The sequence below is a fragment of the Medicago sativa genome, chromosome 7 (genome assembly GCF_051527215.1).
Source record: "Medicago sativa cultivar Bolivia chromosome 7, Bolivia_mono, whole genome shotgun sequence".
Classification (NCBI taxonomy): domain Eukaryota; kingdom Viridiplantae; phylum Streptophyta; class Magnoliopsida; order Fabales; family Fabaceae; genus Medicago; species Medicago sativa.
In genome coordinates this window covers 19,860,740-19,883,090 of record NC_140755.1, presented here as the reverse complement: position 1 = coordinate 19,883,090, position 22,351 = coordinate 19,860,740, and the positions used below count along the sequence as shown (strand labels likewise).

The 22,351-nt window shown below is 35.5% G+C and overlaps 1 pseudogene; it reads left to right on the top strand.

Annotated features, from left to right (window-relative positions):
* The first annotated feature begins 2,862 nt into the window (after positions 1-2,862).
* Positions 2,863-3,723, top strand: LOC146904885 (uncharacterized; annotated as a pseudogene).
* The last annotated feature ends 18,628 nt before the right edge of the window (positions 3,724-22,351 follow it).

Sequence of the window (22,351 nt, the reverse complement as noted above, 5' to 3'; positions counted from 1 at the left end):
CAAAACAACTTTATTGATGATCAGATGTTCAAGAGCAAGCAATACATGATAAGAATTCTTATCCAATGGAAAAAAACTCATAGATCTATGGGACAACATCAACAATTGTTGTTGGTATTGTAGCAGGAAACTGCTTCTGAGGATTGCATCTGAGATCCAGCAAATATATCTGATGTAGTACCTCTGCAAGTCATTGCTTCAAAGCCTCTTTGTTAGCTTCTACCGATGCTTTCCAAGATTCCTTCATATCTTGAAGATATTTGCTTGCCATCCCTAGTTTACTCATCCTGTTAATGTATCCTCATATGAGAGCACTTTCATATCATTCTTCAAATTAGTAATTGATGGACGGAATTGACAAGTGCACCAAATCGTAACAAGTAATAAAGTAGTAAGTTTATCGTTCTTCTAAGGGATTGTCATTCAACTTAGTAATTAATAAAACTTATTTTAAACGGTGAAAGTAAATTAAAATTGAATTGAGTTGCAAGGTTGAATTACCCTACCAAATGCAAGATTAGGTTTCTGATTCAGATAAATAACGGTGAGTAGGGAATCCATTGAATCCCCCCTTCGTCTTTGTTGGAATTAAACTTTAAGAAACAAACAGTTATGTGTGCTACTTATGATTTAATGAAACAAGCGGATGAAACTCTCACGAAGCTTCTCACAACAACTATTGCCAGACTAACCTAGGTTATGTACGACGTTGTCCAAAGAAGGAAGTTTTAAACGGCCGGAATTCAAACCCGAATTTCTTAATCTCTATAAGAAATGGTAATTAGAAAAGCCAATGGAACTGATATAATTTCGGGTTGTCAATGACAACTTGTATCCTACGGATCATTCTTCAAGATTGCAATTAAATTAACCAATTGAAAAAAGCATTATGAACATGCATGATCTAATTTAAATCGGGCACGATAAAACTTAAACTGAATAAAAACTTTATTAATAATATTCAACAAATAAGAATGGGTTTATCATGGAACCCTAATCAAGAGGTTTAGTTGCTCATGGCAACATACATCATAACAAAATAATAGAAAAACATTCCCTAGAGAGAATTTTTTAAGATTATTTTGGTCGTATAAATAAAAAAAAAAATGTCATAACATTTAAGTTATCTATATTGCTTAAAAGTATTTTTGACCCTCTCTTAAAATGTTTAGTTTTTATATCTACTGATGTATTTAAGGTGTAGTTAATATATTTTTTAAAACTTTATCAAATTTCAAATTTTAAAGATATACTACGTTCCTTTTTAATTTTCATTTTAAGATTATATACACTTATCCAAAAAATTAATAATTTTTGTTACTTTTTTTCAATTGCTTTTGATATAATTATTTATTTTTTGTTATTTATAACTCATAAATATTTATTATCTCATTTAACTTTTGATATAATAATTTATTCTCTATATTTAATAAATAATGGTGGATGAATTCCTTTTGATATAATTAATTGTTTTTTGTTTTCTATAATCCATTTACCCTTTTATTATCTTATTTCACTTTTTTCTCTCGACAATAAATAGTGATGGATAATTTTATCAAAACAATAATAATACTACTTAGGACTTTAAAATAAAAAATAAATTAGGATTTTTTTTTAAAAGTCTAACACTAAAAAGTAACAACGAGAGTATTAAATATTTTTTAAACTTAATTATATGGTTGGTCCTTTATATTTATTTTCGTTTTAAGTTGGTCTCTTATATTTTAAATGTTTTAAGTTGGTCCTTTATGTTTTGATAGTTTTACGTTAGTCCAAAACGGTACTCACATTTAAATAAGTTAGTCAATTCCACCACATAATATTGAATTTCATAAAGCAAAAGAAATTAAAAAGAAATTTCATAAAGCAAAAGAAATTAAAAAGAAAATTAAAACTGGTTTAGTAAATTAGTTGAAAAGGATTAACCTATATTCTCAACCCAGATTGCCTAATGGTCAACTAATGAAAAGGATTAACTTATTCCATTTTGAGTACGTTTTGGACCAACTTAAAACTTTTAAAATATAAGGGAACAACTTGAAACCTAAATAAAGACCAACATGCAATAATTCATTTTTTTAATCAATTATTTACATTTACATTAATAAATATGCCAACAAAAGGTAAGATTATGTTTAAAATCTATTTATTTATTTTGACTAAAAATCTACATATTCATTAAAACTATATTTAGTTTTGTGCAAAAAAAAATGTATAAAGACATGCATGTAAATTCATCGTAATCTTGAAACAAAAGGTAAGATTATGTTTAAAATCTACTTATTTATTTATTTTGACTAAAAATCTACATATTCATTAAAACTATATTTAGTTTTGTGCAAAAAAAAATGTATAAAGACATGCATATAAATTCATCGTAATCTTGAATAAAGTTGGTCCTTCTTTTTTTTTTTTGGTGGTGGTCGGGGTTTGAACTCCGGACATTGTATATTTTATGCATTGTCCATATTAACTGAGCTAAGCTCACGAGGACGGTTGATCCTTCTCTTTGATATTGTATTGAATGTGTCTACCACAATCTAAATATATTTATTTTTTTTATAAGCCATTCATAATCTAATTTCATTAATTGTCATTAAAAAAAGATCCATGTATAAATAATAAAGAGAAAGAGTAGTATTTGAAATTTATCAAGTCTAATCAAAAGTGATAGATCTATCATTAAGATTGCTTTATATTTTACCTTCCATCTTAAGTTAATACATGAGAAATAACGAAAAACAAAGACATGTGGAAAGTTGGCAGAATATCAGCCCTAAGTGCATGTCTTTAAATTCACAAGAATTTTCACATTCTAAATCATCTCTCAAAATCCTATCATTTCAATTTCTCTCTGCAATCATGTGCAACACCAATGAGAACAAGGGGAAGGAGAAGGTGAATGAAGAATCAATATCCAATTTGAAGATGATGAAGAATCAGAACAATGTGAACAAGCGAAAGGCCATCGTGATGGAAGAATCCCATTTTGAAACTAAGAATTCAAAGTCTCCCCAAAAAGATATTGTTGAAGAAGAATCAATTGATTCTCCCAAAGAAATTCCTCCATTTCTTCTTTTTGGATTCATTGTTGATCAGAGGAAAGGAATTCAAAATGCTTACTCATGCAAATTCTGTAGCAGAAAGTTCACTACTCCACGTGCATTAGGTGGCCATCAAAGTTCTCACAAATTTGAGAGAAGTCTGGTCAAAAAAAGGATCCAAGCTTTGACGAAGCTTGGATAAATTACTCAAATGGTAATCAAGGGATAAGTCTAAACACTGCCACTCCTTTCCATATGGGTTGTGGATATCAATGTTTTGAATTTAACAATATGATTCAGCATGCAGGGTCATCAAACTTTTATGCAGGAAATTTGTTTGGTGCATTGCCGCATATTCCACATATAGATGAAGTGAATAAGGCTGATCAAGGCATTGTGAGTCATAAAATAAATATGACTGAGATTGAATTTGGTTCAATTTCAGAGGGAGGTGTTGTTAGTGACAAAGTTGACCAGGAAGACAATGAGACTCAAGAGGAGGAAGCACCCAAGATTGATTTGACCCTTAAGCTTTGATCTATATATTTTTAACCTATAATAATGTCTTATTGTAGTATTAGCTACCATAAATCTTAAGCAATAATTATATGAGTATAGAGTAGCACAATATAAAATAAGGTCATTGTCTTCGATCAAACATATATAATAATATATTGGATTTTAGTTGCGTAATAAAATATCTCTATCCTTTGGGGATCAGTGTAAGCACATTTTATTTTGGTTTTTAGAATTGTAATAAAGAGTTCAGCGAAAAGCCGAAAGATAAGTAAAAGTTAATCAATTGTTGTTCATAATAGGGTTTAAACTCATATTCGCCAAATAGCCTGTCTTTAATTAAAGTCACTATCTAATTGGTCAAAAAACAATTTTATTTAATCATTCATGTAATCGATAAAAATGAAAATTATACTTGCAAGAATTATGATCGTTCCTACCCCGCTGGTATGGTTCTAGTAAGGGTGGTGATGTTCACTTGAAATAGATGAAGGGGGTGTGAAGAAACATAGAAGGAGGACGTGTATCTGGGTTAGCTGAGAGGGAGTAATGGTGAAACGTGAAGGAGGATGGAACAATTCATGAAGGGTGGTGGTTAAGGGTTCTGGGTTATGAGAAAGAAGATTCATGAAGGGAAATGGGTTAGATGAAAAGTAATTGGATTTTGGGTTAACTGGGTGTGAGTGATGGTAAATGATTGATATTTTTGGTGAGTAAGTGTGAGGGAGAAAGAAAGAAATAAAAAAAAAAAGATATTGGGTTTTTTTTTGTGAATGAAGAGAGGGAAAAAAAGTGGGAAAAAATTTAGGGTAAATTTTTTGTTGACTTTAGTTAAAATAAGTATTAATATTTTCTAAAAAATGTTAAATTTTTATCATCAAAAAATTATAGAGTCGGATAAGATGACTCTAAATATATTCAAAAAGGTTATAGATGGGTTCTGCTGACGCTAAAAAAGAAACATTATAAATTAACGTAGTGTGCGTTGATTCGACACTATTAGCGTTGGTGTCGGGGGCCAACGCTAAAATGGAGGGTAAAATGTTGTTTTCTTGTAGTGTTATCTTCCTCCTATATATAACTTCTTGATCTTCCTTGAAGGTAAAACTTTTGAGGTTTTTCAAGGCGCTATGGTTCAAGGTTTTATCTTCCTCTTATATATCACTTCTTGACCTTCCTTGAAGGTGGGACTTTTGATGTTTTTAAAGGTCCTATGTTTCAAGGTCCTACCTTCCTCCTATATATGACTTCTTAACCTTCCTCGAAAGTGGGACTTTTGAGGTTTTTAAAGCGCCTATGTTTCAAGGTCTTACTTTCCTCCTATATATGACTTCTTGACCTTCCTCAAAGGTGGGACTTTTTTACTCCCTTAACAAGCGAGCACATGATTTAACATTCTTTTCTGGTCACGGTAAAACCTAGTAAGGATGGTATCTTGCTAAAAACCAATAAGGCGAAATGTGAAGCTTCATTAACTTTTTTTTTTATTTAATAGGAGATTATAATTGCTCAAACACACAAGTAAAAGAATTCCTTGCCTCGCATAAGAGGACTTCTACAATTAGACTTTATCAAATAAAAGATTAAGTTTACACTTGATTTACAATCAGAGGTATAATTAACTTAAAGTGCAAGTAACTTTTGAACACTAAAGAAATTCTAAGATTGAAACTTTGTAAGAATTTTTCTAAGTGTTTGTGCGCTAGAGAATTTGATAGAGTATTGCCACTTGTAAAATGATAAAAGTCTTGTTATATTTCTTCAACTGCCAATGGCTTATATTGGAGAGAATAAAAGATTTGTTGTTGAACATTGCCAACTCATCAAATTCTTCCTTTAGATGCTTGAACAGAGTAATTGAAACTTTGCCTCTTATGAATACTGTCATTAAATAGTCATTCAAAAATTCTTTGTTTCTAATATAATGATCTGTTACATTCTTTTTGTCCTTGAATTTTCTTGTTTTTTCTGCACGTGGTCAAAATAAGACAAATTTTACTATTCAAAGTCTAATAGTGGCATTCCATCATAAGATGACAAACCAGGTCAGAGTCTCCCAAACTCCTGTCATCACCTTCAGAGGCTTTTTTCCTTCAAAGTTTGATTTCATCAAAAGCTCCCGAGCAAAACGCTTCCATTGGTCAGAGCTTTGACTTAAAGGTTAGCCCATCTTCATATCTTGCTTGAAGTCACAAAAGTTTCTCTTTTGATTCAATTTCTTTCCTATGCGTTCAGAAGCTTGATGCTTCAAAACCAAAACATGACTTTGAGAGTCAGAATTTAATTATATGGTCCTGCATACTTGAACGCACATTGTCATATCCAATTGTTCTTTCATACATTGTTATCATCAAAACTTGAGAGTCATTGTTTAAAACTAATTTTGGTTCAACAATCCTTCCCTTTTTTATGATTACAAACCTATGTATTCTTGAGAATACTTTTTTTAGGCTTAATTGCAGTTTTGGTCCCCCTATTTTCATCTTTTTGTGAAATTGGTCCCTCTATTTCAAAATTGGACAATTTTGGTCCCTCCGTCATATTTGTTAACTAAAAAAAGGTTGTGTGATAGGTTTTAAATGTCGTATATGAACCGAAGATGAGAAAATATCAACATCAATGAAATCGTAAGAAATTTTTATTGAAAACTTCATTTAAAACATGTTATATCACCATATTTTAGATAAAACATTAGATAAAGGGATCAAAATTGTCGAATTTAAAAATAGGGGGACCAAATTTGTAAAATTATGAAAATAAGGGGACCAAAACTGTAATTAAGCCTTGTTTTTATTAATTAACTTGGCATTATCAGAGGATGAGGTTCGTAAGCTCCCCCTAAGTCTTTACAGCCATAGGGTGAGGTTTGTAAGTTACCCCTAAGCCTAAGTCAAATTAATTAATTCTTTATAAAGCATATTATAGTATCAAAGGCAATAAAATATATTTTCTACAAAGTTTAAACAATTAATAGCAGAATTAAATTACTACTCTTACTCCCCTTATTGTCATCAACAATATATATATATATATATATATATATATATATATATATATAGCTTGCATAACAGATTCTGAGAATAAGCATTCGATACAAGTTAATATTGTTGATTAAGGTTACAAAAAAACCATGTGCAAAATAAAAACGGGTAAAAAAAATCCCAAGTGTTTCTACTTCTCAAAAGATTGAGTATCAAATTAAGCTTTTCATCCATAGCTTCCTACTTGGTTATCTAAGCATCCAGCTTCATTTCTATAGCAGTTCTCTGAGCAACGAACTCAATTATGATATTTTCTTTAAAAGCCTCAAAATCATATGCAGATAATGAAGAAGATGGTTACAAAACAACTTTATTGATGATCAGATGTTCAAGAGCAAGCAATACATAGTAAAAATTCTTATCCAATGGAAAAAAAAACTCATAGATCTATGGGACAATATGTCAACATCAACAGTTGTTGGTGGTATTGTAGCAGGAAACTGCCTCTGAGGATTGCATCTGAGATCCAGCAAATCCATCTGATGTAGTACCTCTGCAAATCATTGCTTCAAAGCCACTTTGTTAGCTTCTACCAATGCTTTCCCATATTCCTTCATATCTTGAAGAGATTTGCTTGCCATCCCTAGTTTAATTTGTTGGAACAAAATGTGTTTAACAATGAACCTTAAAGAGTTTTGATGATAACAAGGTATTAAAAATTGTAAATTGGACTAGCTAATATTTGTTCAAGTGTACAAGACCATAATTAAATAGTTACATCATCATTGGTTCTGAATGAGCAAATAAAGAGCAAAGGAAACAACAAAATTGAAGCTTGGACGCTCCTGAAGGCAACGTGCTACTTAAGAGAGAGAAAAAACGCTCCTGAAGTTAAGTCGCTTCTGAAGTAAGAATAGTGCTCCTGAAGACAAGAGGTCCAGAAGTCATAACATCAGAAGCTGCACCATCAGAAGCTGCAGAAGCTGTATCATCAGAAGCTGCATCATCAGAAGCTGCCTCATCAGAAGCTATTTCACCAGAAGCTGAATATCAACTGGATTTGCAAAGATTCAAGAATTGAAGAATTATCACTGCAAAAGCTGTCTATTGGATTCGAAAACGCTACAAAGGATTAGTGGAATTTTGCAACGGTCATTTCAAAGGTGTTTGAAGGCATGTGCTTGCAATTTGGACGAAAGCGTTGACATTTGTATGAATTGTACAACCACGTTCTCCACTACTCTGTTTTGTGTCCACGCTACAAGACAAGAAAACAGCTCCAGAATACGGCTTCGCCTGCATAGATGTTCCTTTGGATAAGGAATGGATTTCAAATTAGTTCTTCATAGGACAACAACCAAATCAGGCAAAAGATCAAAGGTGAAAGATCAAGCTTCAGCAACGACTCTTTGGGTGCTGGCAATTTCACAACGTCTCTTTCACACCTCTATATAAAGGAGTGAAGACCTAGAGATTTTGTAATGCTGAACAACAGACTCTTAATACTTTTACAAGTGCCAAATCTCTGCTGAAATTGTTCTGCATTCACTTCGAATTTCTGTGTCTCAAAGTCATATCTTAGAAATTCTTAAGTCCATTGAGTCTGTATCTGATTTGTATTGTGAGCACCTCTGATTGTATATCAAGTGTTCAACCTTAAACAATTTTCTGTGTAATTTTGTTTAGTTAGGAAGTCTCTTGCAGTTGTGCTTGAGCAGGAAGTCTCTTGATTGTGTTCTTGAGCAAAGGAAGTTTCTAGCTTGTGTGCTTGAGCAAAGGAAGTCTCTTGCTTGTGTGCTTGAGCAATTGTAATCAGATATTACTCTTAGTGAAATCTCCTTGGAAGTGCAAGGGGGACTGGACTACTTCCGGATTATGGAAGGAACCAGTATAATTGCTTTGTGTCGTTCTTCTTCTCTCTCTCTGTTTTATTCCGCTGCATTTAGATTCTGATTATCACTTCAGAAGCTGTCTCACTTAGCTTCTGATCAGTGTGTTCAGTTTTTAGGAGAAACGAAGAATTTTTTAAAACACAATTCAACTCCCCTTCTTGTGTTTTTCTCACCTTCAATTGGTATCTAGAGCCTTGGTCTGTTGTGTAACACTTAACCGTGCAACAGTCAAAGATCTGAGAAAAACATGTCTACTCCTCCTCCTACTGGTTTTGGTGATACTAGCTATAAAAATGTCTCACATGATTATAGTGATAGTAAGAAATCCAGTGTTGGGAAGATTCCAAAATTCAATGGAGATGCTGAAGAATTTTCTTGGTGGAAGACCAACTTTTACAGTTACATCATGAGCCTAGATGAAGAATTATGGGATATTCTGGAAGATGGTGTTGGTGATTTAGTCCTTGATGAAGAAGGAGTTGTTGTGGATAGAAAGAAACATACTCCAGAACTGAGGAAACTTTATAAGAAGCATCATATTATCAGAGGAGCTCTTGTCACTGCCATACCCAAAGCAGAATACATGAAGATGAGTGACAAGTCCACTGCCAAAGCTATGTTTGCTTCTCTCTGTTCAAACTACGAAGGGAGCAAAAAGGTCAAAGAAGCAAAGGCTCTCCTGCTTGTACATCAGTATGAGTTATTCAAGATGAAGGATGATGAAACTATTGAGGAGATGTACTCAAGGTTTCAAACCTTAGTCTCTGGGCTACAGATTCTGAAGAAGAGCTATGTTGCTTCTGATCATGTAAGCAAGATACTCAGAAGCTTACCTGCCAGATGGAGACCAAAGGTGACTGCCATTGAGGAAGCTAAAGATTTAAACACTTTAAGTGTCGAAGATCTTGTTAGTTCTCTCAAAGTTCATGAGTTAAGTCTTAATGAACATGAGTCTACTAAGAAGAGTAAATCAATAGCTCTTCCATCCAAAGGCAAGTCATCAAAAGCTCTCAAAATGGTTGAATCTGAAGAGGAAGAACAATCAAGTTCAGATTCTGAACCAGATGCTGCTAAAATGGCCATGCTCTCAAACAGACTTCAGTATCTGGCCAAGAAGAACAGAAAGTTTCTTGCCAGAAGGGGTAACTCCAGAAGCTCAAGGAAAGAAGATCAGAAGGGATGCTTCAACTGTAAGAAGCCTGGACACTTCATTGCTGAATGCCCTAATCTTCAAAGAGAAAAGTCAAAGGACAAGTCAAAGAGGTCTACATTCAAACCAAGCAAATTCAAGAAGCAGATTAAGCAGAGTTTAATGGCAACCTGGGATGATTTGGGAAGTGAATCTGGATCTGATAAAGAGGAAGCTGATGAAGATGCAAAGGTAGCTGTTGGGTTGGTAGCAACAGCAACTTCAGAAGCTGGATCAGATTCAGACTTAGAAGATGAAAACGAGGTATATTCCAAAATTCCCAGAGATGAACTTGTTGAGTCACTTAAAGAACTCCTTACACATTTTGAAGTAAGAACCAATGATTTGAAGGATTTAAAAGAAAAATATGTTGATTTGGTAAAACAGCAAAAATCAACTCTATTGGATCTGAAAGCTTATGAACAAGGACTTAGGGGCTTTGACTGCATGTGTAAAACATATGAAGATCAGCTCAGGTTCTTATGTCAGAAGCTACAAGAAAAGTGTAATGAAAAACCTTTAAGTAACCATGAAATTGCTCTTGAAGATTTTATTATATCTGGCATTGACAGAAGCAGAGTAGCTTCTATGATTTATAGTATTTACAAGAACAATGGCAGAGAAATTGGTTTTTCAGAAGTGAAACTTGAGAAAACCAATCTAAAATCTTGTTGTGAATGCATCAAGGAAGGTCTGAAAACCTTCTTTGTACCAGAAGGGGCTGAGTTGGAAACTGTTGTTCAATCAGAACCTGAAGCCTCTAGTTCTAAGGCTAAGATTACTTCAAAGCCAAAGAACTCTAAGTCAAAGGCTATGATCAAATCTGATTCCAAGACTTCAAAAGTTAGGATCCTGAAAAGATCAGAACCTATTCCTCAGAGTCTGGTGAAACCAAAATCTGAGGCTCTGAAATCAAAGTTTCAGAAGAAGACAGTTACTGCTTCTGAAGTACCAAAACCTAAGGTGATGGTTAATCAGAAGCAACCCAACTCACAGCACAAGGTACAAGAAGTGAAGAGTAAAGCCTTAAGTACTAACCTTCCAGGACCCATAGGACAATGGGTACCTAAATCTAAAAATGTCAATGATGCAGGTATGTCTAAGAGCAGTGCCAAAGCAAAGATCATGGTACCTAGACAGCGGCTGCTCAAGACACATGACAGGAGACAAGTCCATGTTCCTCAGCCTAACAATGAAAGAGGGAGGAAATGTGAAATTTGGAGGCAACCAGTCAGGCAAGATCATAGGTACAGGAACTATTGGTAATTCCTCTACCTCAATTAATAATGTATGGTTGGTAGATGGTCTTGAACATAACCTTTTGAGCATTAGTCAATTTTGTGATAATGGTTATGATGTGCTTTTTGAAAAACCCAACTGTACAGTAATCAACAAGGAAGACAAATCCATTGTGTTCAAAGGAAAGAGAGTTGACAATGTCTATAAAATCAATTTTTCTGAACTGGATGATCAGAAGGTAATTTGCCTACTATCAGTGAATGATAAGAAATGGATGTGGCACAAAAGGTTGGGACATGCTAACTGGAGGTTAATCTCTAAGCTTAGTAAGTTACAACTTGTGAAAGGGCTACCAGACATTGACTATCATTCAGATGCACTCTGTGGTGCATGCCAGAGAGGGAAAATAGTGAAATCATCTTTTAAAACCAAAGACATTGTTTCAACCTCAAGACCTTTAGAATTACTCCATATTGATTTATTTGGACCAGTGAGTACTGCATCCTTATATGGAAGTAAATATGAATTAGTCATTGTTGATGATTACAGCAGATGGACTTGGGTGAAATTCCTAAAAAGTAAGGATCATGCATATGAGGTATTCAGTAACTTCTGCACACAAATTCAAACTGAAAAAGAGTCAAAAATTTTGAAAATCAGAAGTGATCATGGTGGAGAATTTGAAAATGAGCCATTTGAAGCTTTTTGTGAAAAACATGGAATCTTCCATGAATTCTCTTCTCCTAGAACTCCGCAACAAAATGGGGTTGTAGAGAGGAAGAATAGAACTTTACAAGAAATGGCCAGAACCATGATCCATGAAAACAATTTGGCTAAACATTTTTAGGCAGAAGCAGTGAATACAGCATGTTATGTTCAAAACAGGATCTATATTAGACCTATTTTGGAGAAAACTGCATATGAACTCTTTAAAGGAAGAAAACCCAATATCTCTTACTTTCATCAATTTGGATGTACATGTTACATTCTGAACAACAAGCTCTACCTAAAGAAATTTGATGCCAAGGCCCAAAGAGGAATCTTTTTAGGTTACTCTGAAAGGTCAAAGGCATACAGAGTGTATAATTCAGAAACACTCTGTGTTGAAGAATGTATGCACGTTAAATTTGATGACAAGGAGCTTGAAGATAAAACTTCAAAGCAAGATGAATGTTTTGCAGAGATACAGGTTCCTGAAGTTACTCCAGAACCTGATCAGATAGTTGAATCTGAAGATAGTCCAGAAGCTGAACCCACATCAGAAGCGCAAAATGAAGCTGCTTCTGATGAAGCACAAGATGGCTCACATCAAGCAGATCCTCCCAGAAACACATTCAAACACAAGTCTTCACATCCCGAGGAGCTAATCATTGGAAACAAAGATAGTCCAAGAAGAACAAGATCACATTTCAGACAAGTAGAGTCAATGATTGGACTAATCTCAATGATTGAACCTACAACAGTTGATGAAGCACTTTCAGATGATGGATGGATCCTAGCTATGCAAGAAGAGTTGAATCAATTTCAAAGAAATGATGTGTGGGATCTGGTACCCAAACCTCAGCACAAGAACATTATTGGAACAAAATGGGTATTCAGAAACAAGCTGAATGAGCAAGGTGAAGTAACAAGAAACAAAGCCAGACTTGTTGCACAAGGGTATAGTCAACAAGAAGGCATTGATTACACTGAAACTTTTGCTCCAGTTGCAAGATTGGAAGCAATCAGGTTACTTCTTTCCTATGCAGTTAATCATGGCATAATATTATATCAAATGGATGTCAAGAGTGCATTTCTAAATGGTGTCATAGAAGAAGAAGTGTATGTCAAGCAACCTCCTGGATTTGAGGATATTAAATATCCTGACCATGTTTTTAAACTGAAGAAATCACTATATGGCTTGAAACAAGCTCCCAGAGCTTGGTATGATAGACTAAGTAATTTCTTAATCAAGAATGATTTTAAAAGAGGACAGGTTGATACAACACTCTTCAGAAGGACCCTTGGGAAAGATATTCTTGTTGTGCAAATATATGTTGATGATATAATATTTGGTTCTACTAATGCATCTCTTTGCAAGGAATTTTCTGAGTTAATGCAGGATGAATTTGAAATGAGCATGATGGGAGAGCTGAAGTTCTTCCTGGGCATTCAAATTAATCAATGCAAAGATGGAGTCTATGTTCATCAATCTAAGTATACAAAGGAGCTTCTGAAGAAGTTCAAGCTTGAAGATTGTAAAGTGATGAACACTCCAATGCACCCTACGTGCACCTTAAGCAAAGAAGTTGAAGGAGCTAAAGTTGACCAGAAGCTGTATAGAGGTATGATTGGATCTTTGTTATACCTCACTGCATCTAGGCCAAAATTTTATTCAGTGTATGCTTGTGTGCAAGATTCCAATCAGATCCTAGAGAATCTCATATGACTGCTGTCAAGAGAATCTTCAGGTATTTGAAAGGAACAACTAATCTTGGACTCCTTTATAAGAAATCCTTAGATTATAAGCTAATTGGATTCTGTGATGCTGATTTTGCTGGTGATAGGATTGAAAGAAAGTCAACCAGTGGCAATTGTCAATTTCTGGGTGATAATCTTATATCCTGGGCTAGCAAAAGACAAACAACTATTGCTATGTCTACAGCAGAAGCAGAATACATTTCAGCTGCAAGTTGTTGTACACAACTACTTTGGATGAAACATCAGTTGGGAGATTATTAGATAATTGCTAACAGTATTCCCATTTATTGTGATAATACTGCTGCTATTTGTTTGTCTAAAAATCCAATTTTGCATTCAAGAGCTAAGCATATTGAAATCAAACACCATTTTATCAGAGATTATGTTGAAAAAGGAATTTTAGATATACAATTCATTGATACTGAAAATCAATGGGCTGACATATTTACTAAGCCTTTAACTGTTGAAAGATTTGATTTTATAAAGAAAAATTTGAACATGCATTTTGTATCTGATTAAATGCTTGCTTGCTCCTGAATAGGATTTTAGGTTCTGAAGTCAGTTCAGAAGCAGTAGTCCATCAGAAGCTCTTTATTGAGGTTCTGAGGAAAACTCGCTTCTGATAATAATGACGTCAGCATCTGAAGTCCAGAAGCTGGATTTGTTGCTTCTGAATAGTTGAATTAGTGGAAACGTTGGGAGTTACTTTTTAAAAGTAACTTCTGGCCCACTAACTTGGTAGTTACTCTGTGAACTTCTGACGTGGCCTGTATGTATTGGTGTATAACTAAAAGGGCAATGATGATTTAATAGCTTCGAAAGTACTTTTCACGCGCCCCCAATTTTGTCATTAATGTTATGTTTGTTTGTCTCTTTTGAATTGCAATCGTTTTACTTTTAACACTTTGTCAATTCACACACTACTCACTCACAACAAACATATTTGCTCTCAAACCTCTTGCGAAGTAAGCGCATTCTCTCAAACCTAGAATCCTAAAATCTTCATCTTCTTCAAATCTTCGTCAATCATCAAATGGCATCATCAAGTTCGCAACGAGAAGGTTCAGTATCTACTTCACGAATGGTCCCTGAATATGACTACAGAGGAAGAAGCATGAAATTGGAAGAATGGGATTTACAAGTTCAGATAGAGAATCCAGTGGATTTTGATTCTCTGGGTTTTCATAAGTGTTGGATCAGAAGCTACTATGAAGAGCAAGGACTCATGCATTACTTCAAAATGTTGAATGGACCAACATATGAAGCTCTGGTTAGACACTTCTGGGTAAGAGCAAAATTTTACAACAGAGCGGCATCCCTAGCTGAGGAAAGTCAGATGGTGTTAATGTATCCTGAATTAGAAGGGAAGACAAGAGAAGAAATGGGTCTTGCGCCGTTTGTTGAAGATGAAATCAGATCAAGTATCTGCGGTATTCCAGTAAGAATTACTCAATGGCAGATAGAAGCTGTTCTTAAGGTTGAAGCGTCTGGATATTACTCTGGAATTGATCTTTCAAGTGCTGCTGAACAACGCATTTGGAAGGAAAGAGCTAACTTGGTTATATACAATTCTGAGAAGGAGAAGAAATATACTGAATTAAACATGGAAACTAAGATGCTTCTGAAGATTCAGAATGAGGATTTGTTTCCATGTGGTGATAATGAGAAACCAAATTTGGCTCAGAAGGTCTTTCTCCAGCACCTCATCAAGAAGGAAAAGGTGAACGTGCCCAAATACATGTTCAAGTACTTGGTAGAGTGTCTGAAACAGAGTCAGCTGCAGGATAAACCAAGGCCCTGGGTTCCTTATGGAAGACTCTTATCAGAGATATTCTATCAAGGAGGTGTCTTGGACAGTTTAAGCAGAGCTCAAGGCTACACAGATCAGATGCTGGATACAAAGACTGGAGCATTCATAAATGCTCAAACTCTCAAGAATATGAAGCTGATCAGCAAGGTCACCAAACTTAGAACTGATCTAAGTGAATCTCATGTCTTGTCTGATCTTATGAAGGATTTTCCACCCATCTGCAAACAGGATCCTATTGAAGTACAGATGAGGTACATCAAGGAACACTATGTGGCAACCAAAGAGGTCATCAGGTTGGATGAGGTACCTGAGGAAATGTATGGTGGTACTGTGCCTCTGGCAAAAAGCAGAAGTGTTAAGAGGAAAGTGACCAAAGAAGAGTATCTGAAGGTTGAAGAATCTGCTAAGAAGGCAAGACCTGCTTCTGACAAGCTTAAGATTGGTGGTTCTGCAATGCCATCAATTGAAGAGGTAGCTGAAGACAACAACTCTTGTGTAGTCCTAAGTTCTGGTATTGCTCCTGTACAACCAGCAATACCAAAGAGGAAGAGGAAGCCAGCCTTGAGGAGGACCAAGGATTTTCCTCATATCACCATGACAGCTCAAGCTGCTTCTGATTTGGAGTTAAAGGACTTACAAGGGAAGAAGGCAGCAGCTGAAAAAGTCTTGGAAATTGCAGCTGAGCTACAAGAGTCTGTAGTTTCAGAAGCCAAGCAACTGATGTTGATGACCAGTGAGTCTGCTAAAGAGGATTCTGATCCTGAACCAGAGAAGGTAATTAATATATCATCAGATTCCGCATCCTCATCATTATCAGATTCTGATGATTCTGATGATGATATACCCTTAGCTCAACTTTTTCAAAAACCAGTAAAAAGCCAGTCAACATCAACCAAAACCAACAAAAAGCCCTCTCATTCAACTACTTATGAACCAGTTGGTCACAAAATTAATGAGAAGTTGGCTGAAATGGCTGCGCAGAGAGAAAGAGTCATTGATACTATCTTTCGCCTTAACCCTCAACCCCTTAACATTCAACCTCTCAACATGATTCCTCCAGAAAATGTTGAGTCTACCTCAGAAAAAGCCTCTGAAACAACCCCAAAAGCAGCTGCTTCTGAAAATGTTGTTTCAGAAAACCCCCATCAACAAACACCTGAACCACATAAACCCACAACACCCCCACAATCACCAGTAGCTACCATTGACCCCCAACTCAACACTCAAACATCAACTTCACCACAACAACCACCAACTAAAACTGAAACCCAACCAGAGCACATTGAACCCCAACCAACTCCCATGGATATTGACAACTCTCAAGTCAATGTCCAAGACCTAACCTCTACCGCACACATTGCTTCTGACCAGCCATCAACCTCAACCCCAACTCAACACATCACCATTCCAGTTTCTAGCCCTGTTCAAGACCTTGAACTTAGTGATTCTGATCCTGAAATTCTTGAACAACCACCCACAAACACCCTGGAATCTGGATATATTGATGCTGAGCTACTCTTTATTCTCTCTCAAATGCATAATCTGGTGGATCAAAGGAGGACAATTGATCTCACCAACATATATGAAGACTCCTGGGCATCACTTCAGAACCGGGCAACTGAGCTTATTGAAGACATAAAGGCTAAGCGCATCAGAGTCAAGCAAGCTTCAGTCAGAAGGCTTATGGAAAATCTGAATCAGAGTCTCAGAGTTAGAAATCCTACACTGCTCCTGGCAAACCAGCCTTTCTTCTTAGAAATGGACTACTTGACCAGAGAAGCAAGGTTGTGTAAGCTTCTGAAGAAACAGATGGCACAGCAGCAGCAAGAGGCTAGAGAAAGTGAACAGGCTCTTCTCCAAAGGCAACAATTTCTTGAAGAACAGTTGTAGAAGAAAATTGAAGAAATGGAGAAGATGAAGAAACAACAACAAACCAACCCTTAGTTGCAGACCTTAGTGTTATCTTTTGTTTGTTGTTTGTTTTAAATTCTTAGTCCTTGCTTCTGAAACCATCTTGTTTTATTTCTCTATGCTTCTGAATGCTTAATGGTTCTGACTGCTTAGCTACTTCTGATTTATGTATAATGCCTGGATATTCTTGTTCATTTACATTGCTCTGATTGACTTAGTTATTTTCCTATTATACTCTCTTCATGTTTGAGTTTTTTTTTTTCTCAATTTTTTTTTTGTCTTTTATGCTTATTTTTTTTTCAATTTTTTTTGATAATGACAAAAAGGGGAGTATATGTGACAAGTATTTAAAGGCTCTGAGCCCCATTAATGGCATTTGAAATTTTTGAAAAACTTCTATCATTTTTTACCTTATTGGTATAAGCTATGAACGAAAGAAGGAGTATCAAAATTCAAGTAAAATTAATTGAACCATTCTTCTTATCTCTAAATTAATTCTTTCAATGATTCATTTTTTAAAGCTCTGATAATTTTATTGTGCGAAAAATGAATTTAATTAACCTGGATAGAACTTAGGGGGAGCTTACAAACCTCACCTTAAAGACTATCAGACTCAGGGGGAGTTTGAGCTTACAAACCTTAGATTCTGAGCTTACAAACCTCAGAACCCCAAAGTCAACTTGTTAATTAGATTAACAACAATTGATCAATTTTTAAATACTTTTGTTTGTCATCATCAAAAAGGGGGAGATTGTTGGAACAAAATGTGTTTAACAATGAACCTTAAAGAGTTTTGATGATAACAAGGTATTAAAAATTGTAAATTGGACTAGCTAATATTTGTTCAAGTGTACAGGACCATAATTAAATAGTTACATCATCATTGGTTCTGAATGAGCAAATAAAGAGCAAAGGAAACAACAAAATTGAAGTTTGGACGCTCCTGAAGGCAACGTGCTACTTAAGAGAAAAAAAAAACGCTCCTGAAGTTAAGTCGCTTCTGAAGTAAGAATAGTGCTCCTGAAGACAAGAGGTCCAGAAGTCATAACATCAGAAGCTGCATCATCAGAAGCTGCAGAAGCTGTATCATCAGAAGCTGCATCATCAGAAGCTGCCTCATCAGAAGCTATTTCACCAGAAGCTGAATATCAACTGGATTTGCAAAGATTCAAGAATTGAAGAATTATCACTGCAAAAGCTGTCTATTGGATTCGAAAACGCTACAAAGGATTAGTGGAATTTTGCACCGGTCATTTCAAAGGTGTTTGAAGGCATGTGCTTGCAATTTGGACGAAAGCGTTGACATTTGTACGAATTGTACAACCACGTTCTCCACTACTCTGTTTTGTGTCCACGCTACAAGACAAGAAAACAGCTCCAGAATACGGCTTCGCCTGCATAGATGTTCCTTTGGATAAGGAATGGATTTCAAATTAGTTCTTCATAGGACAACAACCAAATCAGGCAAAAGATCAAAGGTGAAAGATCAAGCTTCAGCAACGACTCTTTGGGTGCTGGCAATTTCACAACGTCTCTTTCACACCTCTATATAAAGGAGTGAAGACCTAGAGATTTTGTAATGCTGAACAACAGACTCTCAATACTTTTACAAGTGCCAAATCTCTGCTGAAATTGTTCTGCATTCACTTAGAATTTCTGTGTCTCAAAGTCATATCTTAGAAATTCTTAAGTCCATTGAGTCTGTATCTGATTTGTATTGTGAGCACCTCTGATTGTATATCAAGTGTTCAACCTTAAACAATTTTCTGTGTAATTTTGTTTAGTTAGGAAGTCTCTTGCAGTTGTGCTTGAGCAAGAAGTCTCTTGATTGTGTTCTTGAGCAAAGGAAGTCTCTAGCTTGTGTGCTTGAGCAAAGGAAGTCTCTTGCTTGTGTGCTTGAGCAATTGTAATTAGATATTACTCTTAGTGAAATCTCCTTGGAAGTGCAAGGGGGACTGGACTACTTCCGGATTGTGGAAGGAACCAGTATAATTGCTTTGTGTCGTTCTTCTTCTCTCTCTCTGTTTTATTCCGCTGCATTTAGATTCTGATTATCACTTCACAAGCTGTCTCACTTAGCTTCTGATCAGTGTGTTCAGTTTTTAGGAGAAACGAAGAATTTTTCAAAACACAATTCAACCCCCCTTCTTGTGTTTTTCTCACCTTCATAATTGTCCCTGTTAATGTATCCGCATCTGTGAGCACTTTCAGATCATTCTTCAAATTAGTAATTGATGTACGGAATTGACAAGTGCACCGTATCCTAACAAGTAATAAAGTAGTAAGTTTATCGTTCTGCAGAGGGATTATCGTTCACCTTAGTAATTAATAAAACTTATTTTAAAGGGTGAAAGTAGAGTAAAATTGAATTGAGTTGCAAGGTTGGATTACCCTGCCAAATGCAAGATTAGGTTTCAGATAATTAACGGTGATTAGAACCCTGTCCAAAGTATGGAGTTTTAAAAAGCCGGAATTCAAACCCGAATTTCTTAATCTCTATAAGAAAAGGTAATTAGAAAAGCCAATGGAACTGATATAATTTTAGGTTGTCAATTGCTACTTTTATCCTACGGATCATTCTTCAAGATTACAATTAAATTAACCAATTGTAAAAAGCATTATGATCAGGCATGATCTAATTTAAATCTGGCACAATAAAAACATAAACTGAATGAAAACTTTATTGATAATACCCAACAAATAAGAATGGGTTCATCAAGGAACCCTAATTGTTGAAGTTGGTTTTTGAATTTATTTGTAGTTTGTTGTTAGTCCCACATCACTTAGGTTCCCGGGTTGTCGATTGTATAAATATGCTTGAGTCCCCTCCTCCTTTGAGCTAGCTTTTGGGATGAGATCCAAGCTTCTTTAACATGGTATCAGAGCAGGCTCTAAGAATCAATGGAGATGTAGCTGAGTAATGAAGACCATAAAATAAAGTACCCTTGATATACCAAATAATCCGAAGGACAGCAGCATAATGTGTGCTCCTTGGGGCATTCATGAATTGACTAACTAAATGAACATCATAAGAGACATCTGGTCGAGTAACAGCATAATGTGTGCTCCTTGGGGCATTCATGAATTGACTAACTAAATGAACATCATAAGAGACATCTGGTCGAGTAACAGTGGTCGAGTAACAGTGAGGTAAATCAAGCTGCCTATGAGTTGACGATAAAGAGTTGCATCGTCATGCCTACGAGTTGACGATAAAGAGTTGCATCGTCAAGTAAGGTACCATCTTGAGGAGAAAATCGAACATTGGGTTCAAGAGGAGTGTGTTCAATTTTACAATCAGTGAGGCCTGCTCGAGAGACAAGATCAGAAGCATATTTAGGAGTAATTAGTCTTTATGTGTAATTATTCTTTGTGTTTCTTTGTCTCCAATCCTATAATATAAATAGGACAAATTCCTTGTACTTGAAACACACAATGAATATACAAACATTTCTTATATCTTCCTGAGTATTTAACATGGTATCAGAGCCGGGTTAAGGATTGCGATGTGGGAATTGGACCCAGGCCCACGCTAGGCGTGAGGGTGGATGTTGAAGTTGGTTTTGAATTTATTTGTAGTTTGTTGTTAGTCCCACATCGCTTAGGTTCCCGGGCTGTCGATTGTATAAATATGCTTGAGTCCCCTCCTCCTTTGAGCTAGCTTTTGGGATGAGATCCAAGCTTCTTTAACACTAATCAAGAGGTTTAGTTGCTCATGACAATATACATAATAACAAAATACTCCCTCCGGTCCTATTTACAAGAGAAATACTCCCTCCGGTCCTATTTACAAGAGAAAATTGACTTTTTAGATACATTGAATAATGTATGTATCTAGTCAAGAATCTAAACCAAATACATAAATTATTTAATGTATCTAAAAAGTAAACTGTTTCTTGTAAATAGGACCGGAGGGAGTAATATAAAAACATACCCTAGAGAGAATAAGAGAAGGAAGAAATCTTCTGCCTCAACAATCTCTATTTTTTCTCCCTCAACACACTTGATTTTTTCTCCCTCAGCAAGCTCTTTTTTTTTCTCCTTCATATCGTGTAATGTTATTACCCTCAACATGCCCCTCAACCATTTAGACGCAAGCCACATTAGCCCACACCCGATACTGATTGAAATATACATTATTGAGAGCCTTACTCAGCTTATTAACATCACAAACTTTATCATAACGCATAAAACCATACACCTGGTCCTTAACATTTCTATTTCTTGAGAAGAACAAATCTGTCAAGATACCACACAACTTTAAATTGTGCCTTAAATCAGAATATTGCAGATTTTCCAAAATATTTGTGAAATAGAAAGTGACCAGAGAAGCAACAGAACCTTCACAACCTTGAGGAGACGTGAAACGAGAGCAATGTCTCCCCGCTACTTAGCACGCCTAGATGCCATACGAGTATAATGTTACCCTTTGAAAACCCTTGATGCATTGCGACTTGTTGTTTGATAGTTACAACAATGATGTTGTTGACTAACATTAATTGCATTCCTTTGGTGGCCCCTAAAAGCATCGCGACTCGATGAATAATAACACTAATATTGTTGCATATTGTTATCGTGACCATGATGTAACCTGATGTCAGCGCCTATAACAAAAAGATAATTCCCTTTGAAAACCCTAGACAAATCACATCAGCCATAATGAGAAACACGTCCAAATTGACTCCCGTTGAATACTTTGTCGGTTGCAGTTCTCCCGGTGCCTCCATGCCGCTTGATTCCCCTTGACTTGACCCGTCCTCGATCAGCCTATCAGATCACTTTCCTCCATCGCGAGCTGAGCTCACCTCCCGACCCCCCATTTAGTGCCACCTTGTCTGGAGCCCCCACCCCTCCCCTTGTATCTCACTGGTGCGATGGTTATAGGTTGAACCTAGGGATACCGTCTCTCTCTCTCTCAAACTCTCTCTCTCTCTCTCTCATGTTTTTTCATACTATTTTACAAATATATTAATACTATTTTTCTTATATTTGACATCAAAATTAAATATCTATATTTTACAAATAAAGAAGGAATATTTTTTTTTTGTTAAAATTTCAATTGTAAAGAAAAAGACTCTAGTAATCTAAAATTCAACCGCAAAATAAATTAATTTTAAAATCAATTCACTCAGAAGTAAATTTAGATTTTTTTCCAACAATTTGTTTTTTTATCTTTTGAAAACAACTATTTTTGACATACTTCACGTTAGACGGAATATACTATTTAATATCCCATCATTTAATTCAATTTTTTTATGAAGAATATTTAATTCTACCATTAACTAGGGTAGAACCACGTAAAACAGAGT